The sequence below is a fragment of the Balaenoptera ricei genome, chromosome 6 (genome assembly GCF_028023285.1).
Source record: "Balaenoptera ricei isolate mBalRic1 chromosome 6, mBalRic1.hap2, whole genome shotgun sequence".
Classification (NCBI taxonomy): domain Eukaryota; kingdom Metazoa; phylum Chordata; class Mammalia; order Artiodactyla; family Balaenopteridae; genus Balaenoptera; species Balaenoptera ricei.
The window spans coordinates 95,295,652-95,323,006 of NC_082644.1; the positions used below are offsets into that span (position 1 = coordinate 95,295,652).

A 27,355-nucleotide genomic window follows, 5' to 3' on the forward strand; every position below is an offset into this window, starting at 1 on the left:
TGGGACACCTCAGTTCTTTGTCACATGGCCTCTTGTCCACCAGGGCCTCTCTCCACCAGAATACACTGGACTTCTTTACATAGCAGGTGGCTTCCAAGAGGGCAACATCAGAAATAGGTCAGTACACAAAGAATCAATTGTATTTCTTTATACCAGCCATAACAATTTGAAACTGAATTTTAAATTTTAAAAACAGTACCACTGACAATTCCAAAACATGAAATACTTAGGTATAAGCTACAAACTATAAAACACTGATGAAAGAAATTTTAAAAGAGTTAAATACATGGAAAGATGCACCATATTCATAGATTGGAAGACTCAATACTGTTAATATGTCAATTCTCCCCATATTTATCTCTAGACTTATGGAAATCCCAACATTATGCCAATCAAGTTTTACAGCTATTTACAAGCTGATTCTACAAAAGGCAAAGGAATTAGAATAGCCAGACCAACTTTGAAAAAGAACAGCAATTGAATGGTTAAACAATCTCTAGTACATCCATATAATGAAACACTATTGAACAATAAAAACAAATGAAAGACTGACATACACAACAACTTGAATGAATCTCGAAGACATTCATTCTTTATTCTAAGTGAAACAAGCCAGACTCAAATTTTATATACTACATGATGCCATTTGTATGTCATTCTGGAAGAGACAAAAGATAGCAACTTACTATAATCAAGACCAGGTGATAATGAAGATAAGAAAGATCAATGAACAGAATAGAGAGGCCAGGAAGAAAACACATATGGCCAACTGATTTTTGACAGAGATACAAAGGCAACTAAATAGAAAAAAGTTAGATTTTTTAGCAATGGAGCCAGAACAAATGGACACCAATATACAACAAAAACATGAATCTTGACCAACACCTCACACCTTGCACAAAATTTAACAAAATGGATTATAGACATAAATGTAAAATGTAAAATTAGAAAACTTTTAGAAGAAAATATTTGTGACCTTGGGTTGAGCAAAGAGTTCTTAGCAGGACAACAAAGCACAATATATAAAAGAAAAATATTGATAAGTTGGACTTAAATTTTTTAATTTTTGCTCTATTAAATGCATTGTCATATCATTCTGGAAAAAGCAAAAATATAGGGGCATAGAAGAGATCAGTAGTTGCCCAGGGCTAAGAGTTGGTGGAGGGTTTTACTACAAAGAGGCAGCATAAAGGATGAGGGAGAAAACTGTTCATATTCTGATCATCTTAGTTACATGGCTCTGTGTACTTGTCAAAATCACAAAACTATATAACAACAAAAGTAAATTTTACTGTATGGGTATTTTAAAAATAAATAACATAAATAAAATTCAGCCAGAAATATATCTAGTCAATATTCCTCCAGACCTACCCTGGAGAGGATACCAAGTATTATCTCCATAGCAAACAAACATTTCAAAATGTTCATGCCCCTGTTAATTAAAAAAAAATAAATAAAGATTTAATCAAAGAAATGTCACTTTGCCTCTCCGTTACACATATTTTACAGTTTTTAATAATAGTACTGGTATGATAAAATGGGCACAATCAAATGCAATGAAAGGGCACGTGAATCAGTATGTTCTTTTTGGAAGGCAATATAGCAATATGTATCAAGAGCCTTAAAAGTGTTTTTACCCTTAAAGCCACTTCTAGGAATCAATCCTCAGGAAGTAATCAGAGATTTTGATGAGGTTCATTATCTTCTCTGCATTGAAATGCTATCTCCCTCATCACAGGGACAGACGTGCAGCGGCTTCTAAACAAATGCTGCCGACTATCTGGATGGCAACTGACTTCCATAAAACATCTGCTTCCAGCCAGGAGCCTAGTAGGAAGAGAAGCCTCTTCTGCTTGGGCCTGTTTGGTCAGGATGCTGCATTCTGTGTAACAGTGTTAACGACTGTCTACACTCACTGGGAACCACTGCAGTGGTGGTTACATTCCTAATGAGTTAGCAAGTGGTGCCCCTGGCTGTGCCCATAGAGACAGCAGGGGTCCTCATCCAGACTGATGTCTTCATGAGAGAAAAACCTAGGAGACCAGATGGAAGCAGTCAAAGAGACAAGAGAGTCAGTTCAGCAAATGCTGGGAGCTGCTGGGAAAGCCCGGAAACTGGGGCTGAGACTACACTTTAAGAGGAAGAAAGACCCTGGCATAGGACACATGGTCTAGGCCTTGTTTCCAGACCCCACCAGTGATGCCCATGCCCTAAAGAAAATTACTCTCTTTAATCTCAGCTAACGTTCCATTAATCCCCTTGCTCCGTGTTATTATCTGGACACTGCAACTCCACTTCCCAATTCTGGCTGAGTGCCTGCCTGTATATACAACAGCCTCTGTCCTGGCCACGGTGCTCCAGGGACCCCCTCAGTCCTGCTAAGTGGGCTCTCTCCTCTTCCCCAAGGCTCCTCAGCACCCCCTACCCACCGTATACCCCATGCACACCTCTCATACTTCCTCAGAGGTTATAACAGGCACTGTGCAGGCTCGGTTGATGGCACCAAGTTATGAGGGAAGCAAGGAATCTTTCCATAATAATGTCTCTTAAATTGGAGAACACTAACTCTGGATGTTGACTCTAACACAGTGACCATTCCTAACGTTTGTTTAGTAAGTGCTCACCATGTACTAGGCACTGTGCCAAGTGCTCTACATGCATTATAAATTGTTACAATTTAACTCACCCAGCAACCCTATTAGGTGGATACTGGTATGGGCTAGATACTGCTATTATCATTATTAACATCCCCATTTTACATATGAGGAATTGAAATCTCAGCAAGGAATTTTCCCAGGACAACAGGGCTAATAAGCAAACCAGAGACTTAGCTCTGAACTCATCAGTTAGTTAAGTATTGACAGAGGCCAGATACTACTAGGCATGGGGGCTGTAGGGTGAACAAGACAGGTCCAGTCCCTGCCCTCAAGAAAGCCATTGTCCAGGAGATTACGTAAACCTCAATAGCTGCCCTAATTGGCCACAGAGCAAGGATTCAAAGCCACGTTTTCTATACCAAAGCCCAAGCATATAATTACAATATTTTCTGCTTCTCTCTTATAGGAAATAGTCCCTCTGTGAGAAACAAAGTCCTGGAAGTTCTCAGGCTGAGGTGAGCTACATACCTGTATGACCAGATGTTGATGATGAGTAGATGTTGTGTATGAGAGTACAGGATACATGGAATGCTTTTCAAGGCTTTGCTCAAACGTTACCTTCTCGAAGAGGCCACTCTAACCATGTGCCTCCTATCAGTACTGTCAACCTATCTTTCCCTGCTCACTTTTTCCATCCTACTTATCACCTTCTTTTGTAATATTTTATTTATTTATTACTCCTATTGTTTCATATGAGTTTCCTCACACTTTCTTATAAGTTCCCCAAGGACAGAGAATCCTACCTGTTTTGTTCACTGAGGTATCCCCAGTACCTAGACAGAGCCTGGTACACAGAAAGTACCCAGTAATTACTTTTTGTGTGAATCAGTGAAGGTGAAAATTATGTACAGGTTTAGAGGCAGACGGTACTAATTAGACAGAAGCCAAGACAGAGCAAGAAGAATTGAGCTGGGAACTAAGCTCCCAATTGGTAGGATGAGAGTTAACCTCCTGGCAGACAAGACAGGTGTGCTGTGAGAACTGAAGTGAGTGGCCAAAGCAGATCGCAGCCTGAAAACCAGAAGACCCTGCAGGAGGTAGAGTGGCTATGCTTCTCTGTGCTCAGAAGCACGTCAGAAATCTGACAGCCAGGAAGCCAGGGTGGATCAGGAAGTGTACAGCCATCTGTGTTCTGCAAGAACCAGGGAGCCAGGGGGTCAGATAAGCAGTCAGGGGTTGGGGATCAAAGCAGGCAAAGGCCTAAATCCAGGAAATCTTGGAAGGCAAGATAATGGTACCCATCCACCAAAACACAGAGAAGAACCTAATCCTGAGGCAGGAATTGTGGGAACTAAGGTTTCTTTCAAGTTTTCTCCCAGGAGGCGTGTGGTCCTTAGGACTGCAGGAGTGAGCAGGGCGGGGGGTATGGTTTAATGGCATGCTACAGCTACAGACAGCTGATTGTGCATATCTCTTCCCAGCTTCAAGTTTAGTGGCTTCACATTTATAGCATGAAATTGGCCAGGGTGGAAGTATTGACACCATGGAAATTAGCAAATGCTATAAATCAGGAATTGTTTGCTTGTTTGTTGTGTAGCTGGTTGTTAAACATTTACCAGCACACTACTAGTACAGTTTAGTATGGAACTGAGGCTGCAGGGAGGCTCGGTTCTCAGCTAGAAGATAGAGGTCGAATTGCAGGTAGGTATCAATACTTAGGCTAAGGCATACTCCATGGAAAGTACTTGTGCCCTTTGGCAACTGCAGATAGAGCAAGGAGCCAACTTAATAGCAAGCTTCCCTGGGGTTCTCCTATCCAGTATAGAACTTACACAGGAATTCTGTCTCTTAAATTTGGAAGAGAGAGACTTGTTTGAACCCATTTATTCGTTTATTCATTCATTCAACAAATACTAATCAAGGATCTATCATGTGCCAGGCTAGCACTAGACCGTAAGGATAATGAGACAGATTTGTTCCTGCCCTCATGGAACTTACTACCTAGCACAGGAGTCCACAAATTATGAGCTGACGACCAAATGTGGCTTGTAAACTCATTTAATACAGCCTTCAAGTTAGGGATGGTTTTTGCATTTTTAAAGAGTTGTAGGGCTTCCCTGGTGGCGCAGTGGTTGAGAATCCACCTGCCAATGCAGGGGACACGGGTTCGAGCCCTGGTCTGGGAAGATCCCACATGCTGCGGAGCGGCTGGGCCCGTGAGCCATAATTACTGAGCCTGCGCATCTGGAGCCTGTGCTCCCTCCGCAACAAGAGAGGCCGCGATAGTAAGAGGCCCGCGCACCGTGATGAAGAGTGGCCCCCGCTTGCCACAACTAGAGAAAGCCCTCGCACAGAAACGAAGACCCAACACAGCCATAAATAAATAAATAAATAATTAAAGAGTTGTATAGAAGAAGGAAGAGTGGACTTCCCTGGTGGTGCAGTGGTTAAGAATCCGCCTGCCAATACAGGGGACACAGGTTTGAGCCCTGATCTGGGAAGATCCCACATGCCACGGAGCAACTAAGCCTGTGCGTCACAACTACTGAGCCTGCACTCTAGAGCCCACGAGCCACAACTACTGAGCCCACATGCTGCAACTACTGAAGTTTGCATGCCTAGAGCTCATGCTCCACAACAAGAGAAGCCACCACATTGAGAAGCCTGTGCACCGCAACAAAGAGTAGCCCCTGCTCGCCACAACTAGAGAAAGCCTGTGTGCAGCAACAAAGACCCAACGCACCCAAAAATAAAGAAAGAAATAAAATATAAAGAAGAAAGAAGAGGAAGAGGAGAAGAGATAGAGACCATGTGTGGCTTGCAAAGCCTAAAATATTTACAAAGCTGGAGGCATAACCCTCCAGACAATACTACAAAGCTACAGTAGTCAAAACATCATGGTACTGGCACAAAAACAGACAAATGGATCAATGGAACAGAACAGAGAGCCCAGAAATAAACCCACCCACCTACAGTCAATTAATCTTCAACAAAGGAGGCAAGAATATAAAATGGAGAAAAGACAGTCTCTTTAGCAAGTGGTGTTGGGAAAGCTGGACAGCTGCATATAAATCAATGAAGTTAGAACACACCCTCACACCACATACAAAAATAAACTCAAAATGTCTTAAAGACTTAGCTATAAGATATGACACCATAAAACTCCTAGAAGAGAACATAGGCAAAACATTCGCTGACATAAATCATACTTATGTTTTCTTAGGTCAGTATCCCAAAGCAATAGAAATAAAAGCAAAAATAAACAAATGGGATCTAATCAAACTTATGAGCCTTTGCACAGCAAAGGAAACCATAAACAAAAAGGTAAGACAACCTAAATACTGGAGAAAATATTTGCAAATTATGCGACCGACAAGGGCTTAATATCTAAAATAGACAAAGAGCACATACAACTCAATACCAAAAAACCAAACAACCCAATCAAAAAATGGGCAGAAGACCTAAATAGACATTTCTCCAAAGAAGACATACAGATGGCCAATAGGCACATGAAAAGATGCTCATCATTGCTAATTATTAGAGAAATGTCAATCAAAACTACAATGAGATATCACCTCACACCAGTCGGAATGGCCACCATTAAAAAGTGTACAAATAATAAATGCTAGACAGGGTGTGGAGAAAAGGAAACCCATCTACACTGTTGGTGGGAATGTAAATTGGTACAGCTGCTGTGGAGAACAGTATGGAGGTTCCTTAAAAAACTAAAATGGAATTACCATATGATACAGCAATCCCACTCCTGGGCACATATCCAGAGAAAACTCTAATTCAAAAAGATACATGCACCCCAATGTTCATTGCACTATTTACAATAACCAAGACATGGAAGCAACCTAAATGTCCATCTACAAAGGAATGCATAAAGAAGATGTGAGATATATATATATATATATATATATATATATATATATATATATATTTAAAACACACACACACACACAATGGAATACTACTTAGTCATAAAAAAGAATGAAATAATGTCATTTGCAGCTACTAAACAGAAACAGACTCACAGACATAGAAAACGAACTTATGGTTACCAAAGGGGAAAGGGAGGAAGGGATAAATTAGAAGTTTGGGATTAACAGATAAACAACAAAGTCCTATTGTATAGCACAGGGAACTATATTCACTATCTTGTAATAAACTATAGTGGAAAAGAATATGAAAAATAATACATATATACATATACACACATATATATATATTTCTGAATCACTTTGCTGTACACCAGAAACTAACACAACATTGTAAATCAACTATACTTCAATCAAAAAAAAATTTACTGTCTAGCCCTTTACAAAACAGTTTGCCAAATTTTGCTCTAGCAGCTGAGAAAAACCTTACTCTTTCACAGCTCCCCTAATCAGCCATTAAAAGGCCAAGGTTTGAATGAGGACTTGACCTGAAGAAAGAACTGTGAGTAGAGGAGGTGATGCTGACACTTATAAGGAATGAGTCTAGATATCTCCTGGGCTACAGCTCAGTGTCAGCTGATTAGACATGGGTAAATATTTGTAAATATTTGGCTGGCTGGACCAAGGATGAGACTGAGGTACACAAGTTCAGTGCAAGGAGAAAGTAGGTTGGGGATTAGCCCAAGAACTCAAGAGGGAACAAAGTCAGATGACCTTTCCTGAGCTGAGCGGTGAAAGTAGAGAACAATAACAACAGCTAATACTTCTAGAATGCCTGCTGTATACCACACATTGTTCCAAGCATTTACATTACTCATAGTAACACATTTAATCTTCCCAACAGCCCTATGAGATTGATCCTATTACTGTTATTCCCACTTGACAGATGAAGAAACTGAGGTACAGAGAGGCAAAGTAACTGCCAACAGTTGCACAACACAGCTTATAAGTAATAAAGCCAGGATTTAAAACCAGATATCCTATTGTAGGATCTTCATTTTTTGGGGTTTTTTTAACATCTTTATTGGAGTATAATTGCTTTACAATGGTGTGTTAGTTTCTGCTTTATAACAAAGCGAATCAGCTATACATATACATATATCCCCATATCTGCTCCCTTTTGCATCTCCCCACACCCCATCCCACCCCTCTAGGTGGTCACAAAGCACCGAGCTGATCTCCCTGTGGTATGCGGCTGCTTCCCACTAGCTATCTATTTTACATTTGGTAGTGTATATATGTCCATGCCACTCTCTCACTTTGTCCCAGCTTACCCTTCCCCCTCCCCGTGTCCTCAAGTCCATTCTCTACGTCTGCGTCTTTATTCCTGTCCTGCCCCTAGGTTCTTCAGAACCTTTTTTTTTTTTTTTAGATTCCATATATATGGATTAGCATACGGTATTTGTTTTTCTCTTTGTGACTTACTTCACTCTGTATGACAGACTCTAGGTCCATCCACTTCACTACAAATAACTCAATTTCATTTCTTTTTATGGCTGAGTAATATTCCATTGTATATATGTGCCACATCTTCTTTATCCATTCATCTGTCGATGGACACTTAGGTTGCTTCCATGTCCTGACCATTGTAAATAGAGTTGCAATGAACATTGTGGTACATGACTCTTTTTCAATTATGGTTTTCTCAGGGTATATGCCCAGTAGTGGGATTGCTGGGTTGTATGGTAGTTCTATTTTTACTTTTTAAGGAACCTCCATACTGTTTTACATAGTGGCTGTATCAATTTATCTTCCTACCAACAGTGCAAGAGGGTACCTTTTTCTTCACACCCTCTGCAGCATTTATTGTTTGTAGAGTTTTTCATGATGACCATTCTGATTGGTGTGAGGTGATACCTTACTGTAATTTTGATTTGCATTTCTCTAATGATTAGTGATGTTGAGCATCCTTTCATATGTTTGTTGGCAAGCTGTATGTCTTCTTTGGAGAAATGTCTATTTAGGTCTTCTGCCCATTTTTGGATTGGGTTGTTTGTTTTGTTGATATTCAGCTGCATGAGCTGCTTGTAAATTTTGGAGATTAATCCTTTGTCAGTTGCTTCATTTGCAAATATTTTCTCCCATTGTGAGGGCTGTCTTTTCGTCTTGTTTATGGTTTCCTTTCCTGTGCAAAAGCTTTTCAGATTCATTAGGTCCCATTTGTTTATTTTTGTTTTTATTTCCATTTCTCTAGGAGGTGGGTCAAAAAGGATCTGGCTGTGATTTATGTCACAGAGTGTTCTGCCTATGTTTTCCTCTAAGAGTTTGATAGTGTCTGGCCTTACATTTAGGTCTTTAATCCATTGTGAGTTTCTCTTTGTGTACGGTGTTAAAGAGTGTTCTAATTTCATTCTTTTACATATAGCTGTCCAGTTTTCCCAGCACCACTTATTGAAGAGGCTGTCTTTTATCCACTGTATATTCTTGCCTCCTTTATCAAAAATAAGGTGACCATATGTGTGTGGGTTTATCTCTGGGCTTTCTATCCTGTTCCATTGATCTATATTTCTGTTTTGGTGCCAGTACCATACTGTCTTGATTACTGTAGCTTTGTAGTGTGATCTGAAGTCTGGGAGCCTGATTCCACCAGCTCCATTTTTCTTTCTCAAGATTGCTTTGGCTATTCGGGGTCTTTTGTGTTTCCATACAAATTGTGAAATTTTTTGTTCTAGTTCTGTGAAAAATGCCAGTGGTAGTTGATAGGGATTGCACTGAATCTGTAAATTGCTTTGGGTAGTATAGTCATTTTCACAATGTTGATTCTTCCAATCCAAGAACATTGTATAGCTCTCCATCTGTTTATATCATCTTTAATTTCTTTCATCAGTGTCTTACAGTTTTCTACACACAGGTCTTAGGTCTCCTTAGGTTTATTCCTAGGTATTTTATTCTTTTTGTTGCAATGGTAAATGGGAGTGTTTCCTTAATTTCTCTTTCAGATTTTTCATCATTAGTGTATAGGAATGCAAGAGATTTCTGTGCATTAATTTTGTATCCTGCTACTTTACCAAATTCATTGATTAGCTCTAGTAGTCTTCTGGTAGCATCTTTAGGATTCAATATGTATAGTATCATGTCATCTGCAAACAGTGACAACTTTACTTCTTCTTTTCCGATTTGGATTCCGTTTATTTCTTTTTCTTCTCCAATTGCTGTGGCTAAAACTTCCAAACCTATGTTGAATAACAGTGGTGAGAGTGGACAACCTTGTCTTGTTCCTGATCTTAGAGGAAATGGTTCCAGTTTTTCACTATTGAGAATGATGTTGGCTGTGGGTTTGTCATATATGGCCTTTATTATCTTGAGGTAAGTTCCCTCTATGCCTACTTTCTGGAGGGTTTTTATCATAAATGGGTGTTGAATTTTGTCGAAAGCTTTTTCTGCATCTGTTGAGATGATCATATGGTTTTTCTCCTTCAATTTGTTAATATGGTGTATCACATTGATGGACTTGCGTATATTAAAGAATGCTTGCATTCCTGGGATAAACCCCACTTGATCATGGTGCATGATCCTCTTAATGTGCTGTCGGATTCTGTCTGCTAGTATTTTGTTGAGGATTTTCATCAGTAATATTGGCCTGTACTTTCCTTTCTTTGTGACATCTTTGTCTGGTTTTGGTATCAGGGTGATGGTGGCCTTGTAGAATGAGTTTGGGAGTGTTCCTCCCTCTGCTATATTTTGGAAGAGTTTAAGAAGGATAAGTGTTAGCTCTTCTCTAAATGTTTGGTAGAATTCACCTGTGAAGCCATCTGGTGCTGAGCTGTTGTTTGTTGGAAGATTTTTAATCACAGTCTCAATTTCAGTGCTTGTGATTGGTCTGTTTATATTTTCCATTTATTCCTGGTTCAGTCTCGGAAGGTTGTGCTTTTCTAAGAATTTGTCCATTTCTTCCAGGTTGTCCATTTTATTGGCATATAGTTGCTTGTGGTAATCTCTCATGATCCTTTGTATTTCTGCAGTGTCACTTGTTACTTCTCCTTTTTCATTTCTAATTCTATTGATTTGAGTCTTCTCCCTTTTTTTCTTGATGAGTCTGGCTAATGGTTTAACAATTTTGATTATCTTCTCAAAGAACCAGCTTTTAGTTTTATTGATCTTTACTATCGTTTATTTCATTTCTTTTTCATTTATTTCTGATCTGATCTTTATGATTTCTTTCCTTCTGCTAACACTGGGGTTTCTTTGTTCTTTCTCTAATTGCTTTAGGTGTAAGGTTAGGTTGTTTATTTGAGATGTTTCTTGTTTCTTGAGATAGGATTGTACTGCTATAAATTTCCCTCTTAGAACTGCTTTGGCTGCATCTCATAGGTTTTGGGTCATCGTGTTTTCATTGTCCTTTGTTTCTAGGTTTTTTTTGATTTCCTCTTTGATTCTTCAGTGATCTCTTGGTTACTTAGTAGTGTATTATTTAGCCTCCATGTGTTTGTATTTTTCACAGATTTTTTCCTGTAATTGATATCTAGTCTCATAGCGTTGTGGTCGGAAAAGATACTTGATAGGATTTCAATTTTCTTAAATTTACCAAGGCTTGATTTGTGACCCAAGATATGATCTATCCTGGAGAATGTTCCATGAGCACTTGAGAAGAAAGTGTAATCTGCTTCTTTTGGACGGAATGTCCTATAAATATCAATTAAGTCCATCTTGCTTAATGTATCATTTAAAGCTTCTGTTTCCTTATTTACTTTCATTTTGATGATCTGTCTATTGATGAAATTGGGGTGTTAAAGTCCACTACTATGATTGTGTTACTGTTGATTTCCCCTTTTATGGCTCTTAGCATTTGCCTTATGTATTGAGGTGCTCCTATGTTGGGTGCATAAATATTTACAATTGTTATATCTTCTTCTTGGATTGATCCCTTGATCATTATGTAGTGTCCTTCTTTGTCTCTCGTAATAGCCTATTTTAAAGTCTATTTTGTCTTATATGAGAATTGCTACTCCAGCATTCTTTTGATTTCCTTTTACATGGAATATCTTTTTCATCCCCTCACTTTCAGTCTGTATGTGCCCCTAGGTCTGAAGTGGGTCTCTTGTAGACAGCATATATATGGGTCTTGTTTTTGTATCCATTTAGCCAGTCTATGTCTTTTGGTTGGAGCATTTAATCCATTTACATTTAAGGTAGCTATCGATATGTATGTTCCTATTACCATTTTCTTAATTGTTTTTGGTTTGTTATTGTTAGTCTTTTCCTTCTCTTGTGTTTCTTGCCTAGAGAAGTTCCTTTAGCATTTGTTGTAAAGCTGGTTTGGTGATGCTGAATTCTCTTAGCTTTTGCTTTTCTGTAAAGGTTTTAATTTCTCCGTCGATTCTGAATGAGATCCTTGCTAGGTAATCTTGGTTGTAGGTTTTTCCCCTTTCATCACTTTAAATATGTCCTGTGACTCCCTTCTGGCTTGCAGAGTTTCTGCTGAAAGATCAGCTGTTAACCTTATAGGGATTCTCTTGTATGTTATTTGTTGTTTTTCCCTTGCTGCTTTTAATATTTTTTCTTTGTATTTAATTTTTGATGGTTTGATTACTATGTGTCTTGGTGTGTTTCTCCTTGGATTTATCCTGTATGGGACTCTCTGTTCTTCCTGGACTTGATCAACTATTTCCTTCCCCAAATTAGGGAAGTTTTCAATTATAATCTCTTCAAATATTTTCTCAGTCCCTTTTTTTTCCTCTTCTTCTTCTGGGACCCCTATAATTCAAATGTTGGTGTATTTAATGTTATCCCAGAGGTCTCTGAGACTGTCCTCAATTCCTTCCATTGTTTTTTCTTTATACTGCTCTGCAGTAGTTATTTCCACTATTTTATCTTCCAGGTCACTTATCCATTCTTCTGCCTTAGTTATTCTGCTATTGATTCCTTCTAGAGAATTTTTAATTTCATTTATTGTGTTGTTCATCATTGTTTGTTTGCTCTTTAGTTCTTCTAGGTCCTTGTGAAATGTTTCTCATATTTTCTCCATTCTATTTCCAAGATTTTGGATCATCTTTACTACCATTACTCTGAATTCTTTTTCAGGTAGACTGCCTATTTCCTCTTCATTTGTTTGGTCTGGTGGGTTTTTACCTTCTCCTTCATCCGCTGCGTATTTCTCTGTCCTCTCATTTTGCTTAACTTACTGTGTTTGGGGTCTCCTTTTCACAGGCTGCAAGTTCGTATTTCCCATTGTTTTTGGTGTCTGCCCCCAGTGGCTAAGGTTGGTTCAGTGGGTAGTGTGTAGTCTTCCTGGTGGAGGGTACTGGTGCCTGTGTGCTGGTGGATGAGGTTGGATACTGTCTTTCTGGTGGGCAGGACCACTTCTGGTGGTGTGTTTTGGGGTGTCTGTGGCCTTATTATGATTTTAGGCAGCCTCTCTGCTAATGGGTGGAGTTGTGTTCCTGTCTTGATAGTTGTTTGGCATAGCGTGTCCATCACTGTGGCTTGCTGGTCGTTGAGTGGAGGTGGGTCTTAGCATTGAGATGGAGATCTGTGGGAGAGCTTTTGCAGCGTGATATTACGTGGAGCCAGGAGGTCTCTGGTGGACCAATGTCCTGAATTTGGCTCTCCCACCCCAGAGGCACAGGTCTGACACCCGGCCGGAGCACCAAGACCCTGTCAGCCACACGGCTCAGAAGAAAAGGGAGAAAAGAAAGAGAGAAAGAGAGAGAGGGAGAGAGGGAGAGAGGGAGAAAGGGAGAAAGGGAGAAAGGGAGAAAGGAAGAAAGGAAGAAAGGAAGAAAGAAAGAAAGGAAGGAAGAAAGAAGGAAGGAAGGAAGGAAGGAAGGAAGGAAAGAAAGAAAGGAGGAAAGAAAGAGAAAGAGAGGGAGAGAGAGGGAGGGAGGGAGGGAAAGAAGGAGGGAGGGAGGGAGGAAGGAAGGAAGGAAGAAAATGTAAAATAAAGTTATTAACATTAAAAATAATTATTAAAAATTGAAAAAATTGAAAATAAAAAAAACTTTGCAAAAGAAGAGAGCAACCAAACCAAAAAACAAATCCACCAATGATAACAAGTGCTAAAAACTATACACAAAAAAAACCAAAAATGGACAAACAGAACCCTAGGATAAATCGTAAAAGCAAAGCTATACAGACAAAATCACACAAAGAAGCATACACATACATTTTTACAAAAAGAGAAAAAGGAACAAAATATATATATATATCTTTTGGGAAGTCTGAGGTCTTCTGCTAGCCTTCAGTCAGTGTTCTGTAAGAGTTGTTCCACATGTAGATGTATTTCTGATGTATTTGTGGGGAGGAAGGTGATCTCCACGTCTTACTCCTCCGCCATCTTGAAGGTCTCTGAGGATCTATGTTCTTAACCACTACACTGCACTCTCTCAGACAGACTGGTGGGAAAAGGAAAGAGAGCAGGTGGAAAAGGAGAATAGGAAAGAGTGTGGTGATTAGTCACATCTGAACCCAAAGGACAAACAAGGAAAAGCAAGTCCAGGCCACAGTCAGAGGTGACAGTGAGCATTTTCCCAATCACTTCCCAGTCATGGCTGATCCTGCTCTTTGCCAGACTCTGTGCCAGACTCTGTGCCAGATGCTGAGGGTACAGAGATGAGTCTGACTTGAGCTAGAGGGGACACAGTCATGAGTTAACAGGCAATACTAATACAGTCTGGATTAAGCCCTGTATAGCACTGTGGGGGCCCAGCAAAGAAAGAAGCTCCACCCAGTATATTTGGAAGCTATACCAGTAAACTTGGAGCAAGGTGCCAGGGGGATGTGGAGCTTGAGCTGCCGAGGGTCACCTGGATGAACCATCTCCAGATTATGTCACAAAATGACAAGGGTTCAAAGGACCACTGCAGAGTCCAACAAACATCCATGTGCCAGAAGAACAAAGCAAAGGCATAAATCCTGAAGAAAGTGGTGAGTCAAAAGCCTAGAACCTATTAGAAACAGGGGTGTGGTGGTAGGTAGGCAGCTGGGGAGCCCAGATCAACCAGCATAAGCCAGATCGGAGGAAGGAGAGATGGAACAAGGGGACCTACACATGTCTGGGTCTTCATGCCATGCCACCTTCCCTACCTCACAGCTTTATCCCTCATCTTATTTCCTAACAGCTGACTCGCCACCAGCCTTATGAATCGGGAACTTACTGACTTTGGTGTCCTCAATGCTGGGGAAGACCTGTCCAGAGTTAAGCATTTTATGCTAATATTCCTCCTATACTCTTTCCTACCATCCAGGATAAGCCAATAGCCTTCCTCTAAAAGGAAGTGTTCAACTCCTTCTCTCACTCACATTCCTCCCCAGAAACATTCCATCTAGAGCTTAAGGCTGTCAGTGACCTGGCAGTGTTGGTGCCATTCACATTCTCCCTCTGGGAAATTAAGTGACAGCAGTCATTAAGACCAAGAAAACAGTGCAAGTCTTCAGTGGTTCTTTGCAGAGCAGAGAAATGTCAGGGCTGTTGGGTATCTGAATGGAGCTGCAGGTCCTGGGGTTAACGTAACAGAAAAAAAAATGACAGTGTACAGAGTTGAAGGTTAGTCCAACAATTATCAAGTCCCCAGGGAGCAAGTCTCAATAAAGACTTGTTGACTCTGTTCTAACAATAGGAAGGGTGGTAAGCTACACCATAGTTCTTCCTTCCTGATTTCCAGCATACTGACTGACATGCCTGTACTGGGCATTACCGTGCATGCAGTTGCTGCTGTGCTATTATATTAGGCATCCATGGGACTGTTTGGCCAAAAACCCCCTCCTCATGGGAACTACTCATCCCACCCCTATCCACATGGCAAATTCCTATGTGGCCTTGTCTTCCCTGACACATTTGACTAGTTAGAGGTGAAGCGCTTGACCCTACGTGAGTTAACCAGAGCCCTTCTTTGAGATTCTCCTAACTGGAATAAGAGAATCGGTCTCTCTTTGGTGGTAGAAGTTGAAAGATACAAACTTTAGGACACTTTAGTGGCTACATTTACAACCATGTGGAGGAATGCTGCCTGCAGGAGAGAATATTAAAATGCAGAAAGAAGCAGAGATTAGGAAGATTAAAAAAAATTCTTGGTAGCATCCAACTCTAAGCACCCAGTTATTCCTGAGGCCAAGTTACAGCCATGCTTCCTGCAGTTTGGTTATTAGAGTCCATGAGGAATTAAATTTGCATTTTTTTGCCTAAGTTACTTCCAGCTTGAGTTTCTTCTAATTGGTTATAACAGTCTAAATCAACCTGGACTTCTGGTGGCACCAACTATGTGGTAGTATGGAAAAGGAGAGTTGTCCAGAAGGCCCCCAGAGACTCCCTACTTTGCTCTCTTAAAGACAGTGTCAGTGTGCAGTGGTGATCAGTCCCCAGCCCAGCCAGACCACACCAAGTCCAGTGTGAGAGGAATAAGGAGCTACCACCTTCTCTATGCTTATCCACACTGCATGCCCCTCTGCTTGCTCTAGCACCTTTCTAACTGCTCATTTGCTCAGCCACTCCAACTGAGGTCTACTTGGTCTGTTTCTCTGGATTCTAACTCACTGCATCATTCCTAGATATTTCTTCCCTCTCAGCATGTCCTCAAGGTATTCAAACCCTCCAACCAGCAAGCTAAGTTAGCCTCTGCTATTCAGCATCACGGGCTGAGCCTAGGTAAGCAGTGTAAATCAGTAAATATTAAACGGTAAAGTATAGACTAGAAATGCCCCCAGGAAGTCAGAAAAGGGAAAAATCAGTGCAGAGTCTTGTAGAACAGATAGTTTAGAATTTGCAGAGATAGAAAGGACATTCCAATCTGGAAAAAAATAAAGACACTGAAGTAGAAAAGAGCTTGAGGACCAGAGGCCTGGAGATAAGAAATGAACCTGACTGGAGTGAGTGCTACAAGAATGGGACCATAATGCCATTTGCAGCAACATGGATGGACTTAGAGATTATCAAACTAAGTGAGGTAAGTCAGAGAAAGACAAATATCATATGACATCACTTATATGTGGAATCTACAAACATAAAATGATACAAATGAACTCATTTACAAAACAGACTCACAGACTTTGAAAACAAACTTATGGTTGCCAAAGGGGAAATGTGGTGGGGAGAGATAAATTAGGAGTTTGGGATTAACATATACACACTACTATCTTTAAAATAGATAATCAACAAGGACCTACTGTGTAGCACAGGGAACCCTACTCAATATTCTGTAGAAACCCATATAGGAAAAGAATCTGAGAAAGAATGGATATATGTATAACGTGTAACTGAATCACTCTGCTGTACACCCGAAACTAACATAACACTGTAAATCAACTATACTCCAATATAAAATAAAAAATTAAATTAAAAAAAAATGGGGGGCTTCCCTGGTGGCACAGTGGTTAAAAATCCGCCTGCCAATGCAGGGGACACGGGTTCGAGCCCTGGTCTGGGAAGATCCCACATGCCGCAGAGCAACTAAGCCTGTGTGCCACACCTACTGAGCCTGCGTGCTGCAACTACTGAAGCCTGAGTGCCTAGAGCCCATGCACTACAGCAAGAGAAGCCACCACGACGAGAAGCCCGTGCACCGCAACGAAGAGTAGCCCCCACTCGCCACAACTAGAGAAAGCCCACGCGCAGCAACGAAGACCCAACGCAGCCAAAAATAAATAAATAAATAAATTTGTAAAGCAAAAAGAAGGGGACCAACATTAGGTAAATCTGAGAGACAAAACGGGGTCAGATTATACAGGGTCTTAACAATAAGGCAGAGGAGATTAGACTTGATATGCCGGCAGGTATTTTGATCAGAGAAAGAAGGAAAATAATGGTTTAGCTATGTATTTCTCACAGAGGATGAGAATCTCCCTGAATTACAAAGAAGATAAAAGGGGGGATAATGCTTATTCTCCCTACCAAAAACATTTTTCATTTTTCTAAAGGATTTATCATTGCTTATTTGGAGACTTTTCATTGTTAGGGTATTGTTCAATATAGTAATTTAGAAAATACAGACAAACAAAATAAAAAATGAAAGTCTCCCAAAACTTCATGTACAAAATAAGCATTAAGATATTTATATACATCCTCCCAGAATAACTTACAATATGTATTAATTAAAAATTGATTTATGTTATATAAATATGGCTTTTCTCACTTAGCAATATGTTTTCCATTGGTTGCTTTGAGTGGTAAATTCCTCTATTATATTTAAAATATTACCTGATTCAAAAAAATAAAATTTACATGTATCTTTTTTATAATTTTATTCATAGCTCAGATCAACATTTTCCTAAATTTGTTCTACAGAACAGTTAGAGCTACAAGATATTCTGCCCCAAGTAACAGGGTTATGTTTAGGAGAGGCTTCATCCCTTGTGGAAATTAAAGGTTCTTAGGTGTTCTACAATGAATTGATGAAAGTTAAATGAAGTTTGATCCAGGAAATACCTTCTCAATGAAAATTCATCAGTATTGCTATAATTCTAATTGAAATTAATGTATTCAGAAAGAGAGTTCAAAACATGGTCCTGGTCAAAATATCCTACACCCAAGGAAATCATCGAAAGAAGGCCCACTTTCTGCAATAGTGGTGATCGCCCCATTACTCAATGAGGCCAGCAGTGGCCATAGGGCCACTTCACAAGGACTTAGACACCAGAATTCAAGCATCTACTTGAGACTACATATGGAATTGTTAAGGTCCTTTTCAACGCCGAGACTCCATGATTTTTGAGAGCATTAAAAAACCTTCTTTCAGATCCACTCACTCATTTGCCAGCCATTTCTCCTCTCCAAGTCTCAGTTTCGTCATCAATAAAATGAAGGATCTTTGTGTGAAACCAGAGCTGCCATCTGACTGTGGGCCACAATCTGAATTCCCTCGGTGCCCCTTCCAACTATAACATACTCACACCCCCCTGGTCTCCTAACATTTATATTCTCACTGAGGATGTCTATTCTTTCTCTTTGTTGAGGAAGAAACGGTATGAGCAAACAATATCATCAAGAGTTGCTCACATGTGCACACAGAGCATACACTAAACAGCTGGAAAACAAAGAAAGTAGGTGAAAGGTGAAGTTGTTTTGCTGAATGGGTGTCAGAGGTTGGCGTACAAATCCACAGGGAGGATGAGAGCTTCACTAAGGCTAACGCTTGCCCTGAAAAATCTGTTCACAGAACTTCCATCCCAGCAGCCCAGCCTCCCGTCCCCCAGCTGGTTTCTTCTGAAAAGTCTAGAGGCAAGGATAGTCTAGTTTTTTTCTCTCTCTCTCTTTTTTTCCAGGAATACAAATAGAAGTGGTTTTTAAAAATGTTTTTAAGAGACTGAGGTTCAATCAGAAAGAGAGCCTTAGGAAAAAAACTTTCAGCTGTCCCAATGCAGCCCTAGGGCCCCACACGATTTGGCTTCTCTGAACCCTGGGTGGGGGTGGGGTCTTGCTGTTTTGTGTGCTCCTCAGAGCCCAAAGAAACCAATTCTGTGCCACTCTTTCTTCCTGGTGTTGAACAAGAATACAGGAAACTCAAGGGGATTTTATCTGGGATATTTTGCAGTGTGGAATAAAATAGCTTTGAGTGGTGGTCCTTTCTTGAGGTGAACTTCCACTCATCTTCCAGGCAAAATATCAAAAAAGACCAACAAAACCTGAATCTAATTAAGTCTGAGAGAGGCACAGAGCTGATTCCCTGGCTGAACGCAACACCCCTGAGGAAGCTCTAAAACTATCATGGCTCCTCACTGGGTGCAGAACTAAGCCCATCGCCCATGCTTGAATAAAATATACAAATTTAACCAAGCAGTCTGGTATTTTGGGTGTCGTGCCTGAGGTCTAGTGTGCCTCTGGTCCTGTGTCTCTTTCCACAGAGGCTTGTCACTTGAACCACTGCCAGGTCGGCTGGTTCCATCCCTATAATATCCTTATGTTCACTTTAAAGAGAACCCATCATGCTAGTGCTGCTTACAGGGCCTAAGGCAGAGAATGGGCCCCCAAAGCCTCAAGAATGAGTTATAGGACTGTTCTTGCACCTTCTGGCTAATAAACATTTGTAGCCTTAGCAGAATTTTGTCTAAGACCTCACCTGGTGTAGAGGTTGTAAAGAAGGGGATGTATGGTCCCCACCCACCTGAAACTATCAGAGCTATGAAGACCAACTCATCCTTGTTTGCCCAGGACATTGAAAGTCCCATGTCCCAGGAAACCCCACAATTCTAGGCAAACCAGGACATTGGTCACCCTACATATCTACCAAAATAATTTACCAATTTACCAATGCCAAATTAGCTTGAGTCAAGGCAAAATATCTTGTTTCCCTTAAAATAGCTTCTAAAGACCTAAGTTCCCCCCACCCTAAAAAAAAAAAAAAAAAGAAAAAAGAAAAAAAACCCCAAAAAACCTAATAGAAAAATGAGATCTAGAGCCTTGCTACTCAAAGTGTGGTCCACAGACCAATAGCATCTCTATCCCCCAAAGCTTGTTAGAAGTGCAGTCTCAGGTCCCACCTCAAACCTACTGAATTAAGATCTGCAATTTAGCAAGGCCTCCAAGTGAGACCTTGTACAAGAGCCCCATGCACCTTAAAGTCTGAGGTGCACTGGCCTAAAGAAAGATATCTCAGAGGGTGACTTTTACCTTGGTCTTTAAGTCAGTAGGAGTGAGTCGGCAGAGGGAGGGAGCAGAGGCATCAGCAAACAAAGGCACAGAAGATGGCAACGTGTTCATTCACCATGAGTCATTTGTTGTTTCTGGGGGTGAGGGATGGTACATAACCTGGAAGGCAAACTGGGGAGAGACTGTGGAAGCCCTTGAACATAAGACTGAGTAGCCCTGTATCTTCCCTGTTCTCCCTCCTCTCAAGGCTCAGCTACTAAATTCTGTTTTATTTTCTAAAAGCTATAGCCCCTCCCTCCCCCTGACCTATTCTGGCAGTAGCTGGACTCCTACACTGCTAGCTGAGAGGGGGCAGCAGGCCCAGGAAGACCCTCCCCAAGAGCTGCATTCAGGTTCAAGCTCTTCTCTCTGGGGACCTTTGAAGAGTCAGAGTCCTGTGTCTCTGGTTTATGCAACTCAGTCTCTGATGGGGGAAGGCAGAGGAGAGAGCCAGCAGTTAAAGTGATACAGATCAGGATCTCTATTTCCAAATGAAAAGCTGGAAAAATGAGAAGTCTTGAGCAATCTCTCTCTTTCATTCTGAAACATTCTCCAATTCAACCCAAGGGGCCATCTTCATAGATGCTGGCATTTGCAAATACATTATTCTTTGCTAGCTAACAAGATCACCAAATATGGAATGCTAATCAATCAAACACAGGGTGAACTGAGACTTACTATGTACATCAGTCAGGGGATGATCAGAGAAGCAGCACCAGAACAAGTGATATAGAATAAGATTTATTACAGCTGTTAGACCTTAAGCTAAATAGTACAAAGCCACCACACTGTGTATTCCTATGATCAATTTTGAGAACTTCACCAAAAAACTCTTAGTCCGTTCTGACTCTATTACACCTCTGTAATAGAACCTGTGTCATTTGTGCTCCAACTATTGTATCCACCTCCTCCCTGGACTCTGTAAGCCCCTTCAGGCCAGAAGCTGTGCTTCGTCTCTTTTTATCTCCAGCTCCTGGCATGGTTCAGGGTATTCAGAGGCACTGGGCAAATGCTTACCAAATAAGTGAATACAAGACAACCACATACCCACAAATTCTGGTTAAGCATCAAAGAAAGAAAGTATTATACTTGATGTCTTTGTGTGGCCTCTGGGTCCTTATTACATACTCAATTATCTTTATACTCTTGAATGTGGAGGTGCCAATGAGTAAACCCAAACAGGTCAAACACACAGGTTTTGTACCATTTTCAGGTTTCTAGAGCCTGGCAGTGTCTCCACACAGAAGATTAGTGATTCCCCAAGTGGTCAAATACATAGTTTTCTGTACCGTTTTAGTGTTTTCAGAGGCTGGCAGTATCTCCACACAGCTGATAAGTGGCAGACTCTGAGATGGATGAGATTAACTTCTGCGATGGCAAGTGTCCAAAATGGCTCAGGAAGCAGCTGCTGAACTCCGCCTGATTTTCAGTCCCAGCATCATGGGATGGCAAGGAGCTTCAGAGGTCACGGAACCCAACCATATATCACTTGGAACTGAAAAGGAGCAAATGCAAAATAACTGTTTTAAAAAACAAGACGTGTCAGTAAAAGAGAGTTTGAAAAAGTAAAAGGAAAGCAAGAAAGGAAGGAGATAGCTGATACAAACTCTTTACCTCATCCTGCTCTAAGAGGTCTAAAATTGTGAGGTGTGTCAGGCTCCCCCAACCAAATGGACCCCAGTGGCCACCATTTGAAGTTGCAGAGAGGCCTGAGTTGGTGGGTCATAGAGAGATTGTTCTGAACTTTCAAAAAGGACAAAGCTCCAGAGAAATGTTATCCATACAGACGTGCTCCTGTCTGGGTCCAGCCCTGCAATTCCCTGGATTCTGGGCCTCTTCTCATACCCACTTCCTATTCCTTGGTCCCCAGCTCCCTATCCATCACTACCCTCTGCCCTTGGTTACCTGACGACCTGACTCTGAACCTCCACCCTGGGTCCTGCCTCTCACACCTTCCCTGGTTAGGAGGACAGAGGAAGTGAGCTAAGAGGAGCTGGTTACCTTATATAGGCTACATCATTTCAAATTCACAACAAAATGCTGAGAGGTAAAGATTATTAGCCTTCTCTTTAAGATGAAGTTAGGTATTCTGCCAAAAGTCACAGAGCTAATAAAGGATGAAAGAGGAATAAAAACCCAGGTGTATCAGACTCCAAGCCCATATTCTTTCCAACATGCCACACATGCTTCCTTTCCACTTTTCCTGGAGTCTCATATGCATCTTCCCTACCTGTGATATTCATTCTGACTCCTTCTTCAACCCACAATTCATCTCTTAAACTCCAACAACTTCCCCCACTCAGACTTTGGCCAACTCACAATCTTCTTCTAATAATCTTCTAAGATAGAAGAGCTGCCCACCACTTGTAATCCACAAATGAAGTGAGGGCATACCTGCTCACACCTCACCTGCCTTCCATGAGTCCCCACTACTATAGGAAGGGTCCAAATATCTCATCATGGCATAAATGCCATTCACAATGTAGCCCCTACTGGTCCTGCTGCCCTCCCCTCTCACCTGGCCCTTCTATCTTCTCCTTTTTTCACCAGATTTCAACTACACTTAACCTCTTCTCCAAACGTGCCTACTCTAAGATCAAGTAGCCAACAGGTTGGCCTACAGTACTTATTATAATAAGATGGAGAACTTTTAATTATTTTGGCATCTGGTACTAAAATTTCTCTTTGGGCAGAACCACCTTTATTGGAAGAATTCCTTGATAACCCCCACTGGTGCAGAAGATGAGGTCCTAGGGCCCCAAGTGAGGGTAGTTTGCAGGTTATGCTCTTCAGAAGTAGATGCTGATATAGAGTTTGGAGCCCAAGATGTTTATTAGGACAACCCAATGTACATCAACTGATGAATGAATAAACAAAAAGTAGTAGATCTATATACTACACTGTGGAATATTATTCACCCATGAAAAGGAATGAAGTACTGATACATGGTATAACATGGATAAACCTTGAAACAATTATGCTAAGTGAAAGAAGCCAATCACAAAAGGCCACATATTGTATTATTCCATTCAGATGAAAGATCCAGAATAGACAAGTCTATAGAGGCAGAAAGTACATTAAGGGTTGCCAGAGGTTGGGGGAGGGGGTAATGTGGAGTGACTGCTAACGTGTATGGAGTTTCTTTTGGGGGATCATGAAAATGTTCTGGAATTAGATAGTAATGATGGTTGCACAACTTTGTGAATATACTAAAAACCACTGAGTTGTACACTTTAAAAGGGTGAATATGTATAATATGTAAGTTATACATCAATAAAGTTAAAAAAATTTTAAAGTAACTGTTAGGGATCAATATCTGTGAAAGGAAGGAGGAGGAAGCAGGATTGGGCAGAGGAAGAACCTGACCTGACCTGTGATGCAGGCCCAACAAAGCCTCAGCTAACCAGGCTGGGAGCTCTGGAGTGAGCGGTGCCCATCAGAGTGTCTCACATGAGGCTGAAATAGCCCAGCCTTTATACTCCCACCTCACTCAGTCACTGGATGTGGGTCACCCTGGGAAGGGTGTGGCCTCAGGTGAGGTGCCATCCTGCTGCTGAAGCAGACCCTGAAGGAGCTGACAGTGGGAGGCTGTTTGCTGACTCATTCACTGGAGTTGAGCAACAAGTCTTTCTTAGGAGGAGGTCTGAGTGTAAACAAGGAATTAGACCCTTGTTCCAGAAAGGAAAGAGAAGTTGACAGAAAAAAAAGGAGCAAGTAAGACAGAGTCAGTGAGATGGCAGAAAGCTGTGCAGTATGCAATGGGATCCCACCTTATAACTCCTCACATCTTCACTGAAGATAAGGCACAGAGCATAGACCCTTAACATTTTGCCAAATAAACAATTGTATTCTAACACTCTACTTTTTGCTCTTATATTCTCATTTCTTCCGGAGCCTCAGTTATCTGAAGCATTTATTCAACTAAAATTTGTTTAAAGTTTTGTAGGACAGAAGAGCATCTCTTTTTTCCTTCTCTCCACAGACTTGTTAAAAGTCATTAACACTGCAGTACAATTTATGAATTAGGGTCAACACTATGCTTAAAATCTATGAATAATGATTAAAAAAGGAAGTGGTGAAAGAAAAAACAGGAGGAAGTCTACCACCAAAACCAAGGTGGACTTAGGGGTTTCGTCTATGAGCTTTTCATAAAAAGCATACCTGGAAAAGCTGCAGGAAAGACTGTATTTCACATATTTCATCTGGTTAAGACAAGAGCAATGAGAAAACCATAGTAAAAACTTATCTTTGCAAAGGTGCTTTCCATATATCATCCCATTTAGTCCTCTCAACAACTCCCTATAGAAGGAAAGTCAGCATTATTATTATAATCATCATTTATAATTGAGTCACCTGGCGTTCAGAGTTTAAGTGACTGGCTTAAGTTTACATAGCAACCAAGCAATGGTACCAGAACTTCACATAGAGCTAGTGACTCCAAAGGCAATACTCTTTCCGTGACTATACCATCCTGTAGCACAACTACCATCACCTCCTTACCCTCCATGGCCAGAGCTGTAACCACAGGTGGACAGAGAGAAACCTGCATTTCCCATGAGGCAACAGCCATTTGAGGATTAACTTCTTAGAGGAAGTTTTTCATTAATTAGCATGCTTTCATCCAACAAACAGAGCTACCCCAGAGATGCGAGGACTCATTTGTGTGTGGTCTTGAAAAAGTTAAACAGTAAAACTCCAGACAGACAACAAGTGACCATTTTTAACTCCAGTGTGGCAGCAAGAGGAATTTTAGGTAGCAAGACAGAAGAAGAAAATATTGAATAAAGGGCTTCCATAGAACAGAGTAGCATTCAGCCCAGGACTTTTCTTTCCCAACAAAAGTCACTACAACAACACTGGGAAATCAAAGGCACTCATGGGCAGTGATGGTGGACAGGGGCAAAGTGATACATCCAGCATTAATATGGATTGTGCAATTAGCAATGAAGAAAACACAAGATCCCTTGGACAAAAAATATGTTTCAGAAACTATGTCTCAACCAAGTTAAGTGGATTTCTTTACTCCAGGACTTCCCAGGAGGAAAATAGCTTATGCAGCAATTTAAGATATGGTGAATTCAAGCAATAAAATACAGTCGGTGTCATTTATAACAACTGCAGAGAGAAACGGATCGTTCTGGACAACTAGTTCAGGTATGACAAGTACATGCTTGTTTGCCTTCATTTCTCCCTCCTGCCTCCATGGCAAGCATGGCTAATTAGTCACTGCACTCTGCCACTGATTCCAGATATAGCCCCATAATCTTTAAAACAACACTCCAAGAAGCTGCTACTAGTTAATCATAAATGATCAGCTTTGAAACAAAAAAGTCGGGCATTAACCAGCATGGGATGAAGAAATGGACTAGATATTCCTCAGGGTGCAACAGATGTCCAGGGTCCAGACCAGGAAGACTTGTTAGCTAACTCCCACAGGAGGAGTTAAGGGCCAGGGACCAGATCCCATTTGTCATTGTACCCTCAGCACCTAGCGCAGTGCCTGACATGGTAGACTCTCTATATGTCTGGTCAATCAATGGGTTAACACCAAAATCACATGATAGTGATGGCTTTACATAGTATGTAGTCACTATATTTGTATATTGGCCATTAGGAAAAATGTATATAATTGTTCCCCTATTATGAGTCCAGTTTCTTTCTCAGCTACTCTTTCTGCTATCCTTATAAGGACCCTGATAAAGAACCTCATCCAGTATGGTTTAAAGAAGCACCAGGAACCACAAAGACTATAACACCAACAGACCTTGGTTTGAATTCTGAATCTACATTTATTTGCTATATAACCTTGAGAAAATTACTTGATCTCTCCAAGCCTCAGTGTCTTCAATTGTAAAAAGAGGATAATAATAACTACCTTGTAGTGTTGTTATGAGAATTAGGGATTTATTATGCAAAGCACCTAATACAGTTCCTGGATCTTTTTCTATTTACACCTGTCCTTGTTTCCAAAAGGATTTAAAGTGGTTTAAACAGTTACCTATTTCTGACTTACTTCACTCTGTATGACAGTCTCTAGATCCATCCACATCTCTACAAATGACCCAATTTCATTCCTTTTTATGGCTGAGTAATATTCCATTGTACATATGTACCACATCCTCTTCACTCTGTCATACAGAGTGAAGTAAGTCAGAAAGAGAAAAACAAATATCGTATATTAACACATATATGTGGAACCTAGAAACATGGTACAGATGAACTGGTTTGCAGGGCAGAAATAGAGACACAGATGTAGAGAACAAACATATGGACACCAAGGGGGGAAAGTGGTGGTGGGGGGATGGTGTGATGAATTGGGAGATTGGGAATGACATGTATACACTAATATGTATAAAATGGATAACTAATAAGACCCTGCTGTATAAAAAAATAAATAAAGTAAAATTCAAAACTTCAAAAAAAAAAAGCAAATAGCAACTGAAAAAAAATAGATAATAAGAACCTGCTGTACAAAACAATAAATAAAATTCGAATATTCAAAAAAAAATTACCTAAAAAAGTTACCTATGATGAAGTAAATAAATTTAAAATAAAGTGGTGGTGAGGCTGCTCAAGATGGTGGAAGAGTAAGAAGTGGAGATCACCTTCCTCCCCAGAAATACATCAGAAATACATCTACATGTGGAACAACTCCTACAGAACACCTACTGAACGCTGGCAGAAGACCTCAGACCTCCCAAAAGGCAAGAAACTCCCCACGTACCTGGGTAGGGCAAAAGAAAAAAGAAAAAAGAGAGACAAAAGAATAGGGATGGGACCTGCACCAGTGGGAGGGAGCTGTGAAGGAGGAAAGGTTTCCACACACTAGAAAGCCCCTTCACTGGCGGGGACGGGGGTGGGGGGGGAAGCTTCAGAGCCACAGAGGAGAGCGCAGCAACAGGGGTGCAGAGGGCAAAGCAGAGAGACTCCCACACAGGGTATCGGTGCCAACCAGCACTCACCAGCCCGAGAGGCTCGTCTGCTCACCCTCCGGGGCGGGCAGGGGCTGGGAGCTGAGGTTCGGGCTTCGGTCGGATCCCAAGGCGAGGACTCAGGTTGGCTGCGTGAACACAGCCTGAGGGGGCTAGTGCACCACAGCTAGCCAGGAGGGAGTCCGGGAAAAAGTCTGGAACTGCCTAAGAGGCAAGAGATTTTTCTTGCCCCGTTGTTTCGTGGTGCGCGAGGACAGGGGATTAAGAGTGTCGCTTAAAGGAGTTCCAGAGACGGGCACGAGCCACAGCTATCAGCGCGGACCCCAGAGA

At 41.0% G+C, this 27,355-nt stretch overlaps 1 long non-coding RNA gene across 1 annotated transcript; it reads right to left on the minus strand.

Annotated features, from left to right (window-relative positions):
• Nucleotides 1-27,355, minus strand: LOC132367916 (uncharacterized). Its single transcript, XR_009503876.1, has 3 exons — nucleotides 27,056-27,355; nucleotides 21,383-21,588; nucleotides 1-90 (listed from the first exon to the last, which is right to left on the minus strand). It is a non-coding gene; the product is annotated as an uncharacterized LOC132367916 (long non-coding RNA).